The sequence below is a fragment of the Empidonax traillii genome, unplaced genomic scaffold (genome assembly GCF_003031625.1).
Source record: "Empidonax traillii isolate 1590-97213 ecotype Southwest subspecies unplaced genomic scaffold, ASM303162v1 scaffold598:size422692, whole genome shotgun sequence".
Taxonomy (NCBI): Eukaryota; Metazoa; Chordata; class Aves; order Passeriformes; family Tyrannidae; genus Empidonax; species Empidonax traillii.
The window spans coordinates 376,656-379,394 of NW_020955791.1; positions in this window are offsets into that span (position 1 = coordinate 376,656).

Genomic DNA, 2,739 nt, shown 5'->3' on the forward strand with positions numbered 1-2,739 from the left:
TTCTGGCACTGTCCAATATTTGAACAACTTTAATATGTTTATTTCAATATATTATGCAAACAATACTTCTTAACTGATTTTTTTATGTTCTGTCTTTAAAAACTGCACCACTTATTAATAAATAGAAATTTCAATTATGATGTGGATGGATTTATTTTTGTTTAAATCACAATATCTTCACACATATTCAAATGTACCCCCAGGAAAGACATTGACAAAGACCCTTTCAACTTCATCTAGGCAGGTCTGAACTCACAGCTACATAGTAGGTTTTGTCTGGCTTCCATAGCTAGTCCTGATTTAACACAGTACACAGTAGATCCCACAGTTTGTGACTCCTTTTGATTTAGTGTCCATGTGACTTATATGGCTTTGAGCATGTATGTGGGAGGAAATGAAAACTGGGGGAAAATACATTCATATTAGAGACATTAATATTATGAAATATTATGAAATTGCAAACAAAATATACAGAGAACACAGTAATGGCACATGAGTGAACAGAATATCCTCTGCAGGGAATTTGCTTGAATTCTGCCCCTGGTTCTGTTGCAGCATTTCTGTGTGGTCTTGTGTCTCAATGAGGCAGGAAGGGAAACACGTGAAAAGTCATCTTTTCACAAAACAACAGGACTCAGTGAGGTACTTTCAAGGCATTCCCTGTGGCTGTGAAGGCATTAATTTGGCTGTCACCAAAGAACCTGCTCTGCTCAACACTTGAAATGCAACCTAGAAAAAGGTTTCTTAATTTTTTGTGGTAAGTAAAAAATTATTCAGCATTTATTCCATGTCTTATCCCACTTCTGTAACTCTGTAAAGTGTGGATAAATAAAAATAAACAAAAAAAATTCTTTGGTGCTGCAGCATCATGTTGTGGTGCTTTTGAGTTAAGCTTGTTAGTTTCAAATGGATTTATTTAAATAAAATTAATAAATCAATAAGAAACAGGATGAGTACCAGGCTCTTACAGCCAAGTTCTATCATTTTGTCCAAAGACTGACAGTTTGTTGTTTGTTTTTTTTTTAAACCCATGCCCCAGAGTGTGGAATTCTGAATCTCTTGGGTTCTGTTTTCCACACAGCCTAGAAGACTTTGTACAACACTAGCACTGTCTTAATTCCCTACATTTTTTTCGAAGAAAACACAAAGGTACTTCAAATGTCTTCACTGTTATAGACAACATTACCCCACATCATCATTGCTGAATTAGCAGTGAATGCCCCAGCTTGAACTGAAGAGCAGTCAAGAGCCACAGCAATGGCATTTAAATGAGTGTTTCACAGACACAGTGGGTGAACCACTCAGCTTCTGTTCACCTGCACCGAAATGTATTACATTAACATTTCCCCCTGGCTGTCACCTAAATACAGAAGCCTGAAAAATCACTAGTTTTCAGTAAGGCACTGGGTCTGATCTTCTAAGAAATAGATTCGAAAATGGTAACCAGGTGTGACACCCATCCTCAGGCGAAGCCCTGCTTATATCCAGGGAGTTTTTCCCTCCAGCAAGCTAGGCTTATGTTAATATGGAACTTCTGAGGTCTTATATAATTGTCCCCCTCCTAAGCAGAATAAGACTTAGATTTAACAGTTTGGAAAGGGTAAATATTGATGCATCCAATATAGCTCAAGGAACAGTGTCAGGACTGGAAGTTTCTCAGTGTATCTATCTCTTTCTTCTCAAGGTGCTTTTATTTATAAGACTGTCCAGGGTAAAACAGTCACTTGATTAACATAAAGCATCCTCTTGGAGCACAGAGAAGGGATGGAATCAGGAAAGCCAAGTCCAGTGGCACAGAGCAGCAGGAGAGATAGACTGTCCTTAAAGAAATTGCCCTCTGAGATGATGGCTGATAGCCTGGAGTGCTTGAGACAGCACCACAGCTTTTATTCTGCTTCCTTGTGTCAGATGTAGATGGTCAGCAGAATACAGACCAAGAACCACGAAGAAAAATGGGAGATGTGCTATGACTGTTTTGGCAGACTTGATGGGATCAGTTATGTGTCTGGCACACATCCTAACAGAAATAAAATCACTGGATAGGTCATTAAATATTTTTCCAAGTAAGTTCTGGACAGCTGCAACTTTTCGGTATCTTATCAAAGCTTTATGAGACTCTGTATTTACAAATGCCAAATGCCTGATCACAAACTAATATCTTTGGAAGCCCCAAAGGAGCAAAGGAGTGTGTGGGTCTGTAAATATCTCACGTGATATATATTTAACACACAGATAACAAAGAAGACCACCTGGACTTCATGCCTCCCATCCCTTCATATTTTCACAATTTTCATGCCTCCTTTTTTCCAGGTTTTTCTCCTTTTTCCTCCCCTAAGAATATGCTTGGATTCACAAAAGTTTTACAAAGTCAGAAACTTCAAAAGAAAGTGTTCCCTGCTTTAGACAAACAAATATACAAAACATTCTTACTGAAAACAGTAAAAGTGAATGCTCGTAAAGTTTAATGCTCATTCTTTCCAGGAAGTTTTGTGGTGTTAGTACCAATCTTAGCAAAATATTGATAAGAAAAATTAAAGAAAGAATGTTACGAAGGGCAGGAATTATTTGCAATTTTAAATATATTTTCTGAAAGTTCTACAAATGGGAATAAATATATGTTTATATGTATTACAAGTGATAGGACGAGGAAATGGCCTCAAGTTGCATCGGGGCAGGTTAGATTTGATATTAGGAGCAATTTCTTCAGTGAAAAGGTTGCCAAGCACTGGAGCAGGCTGC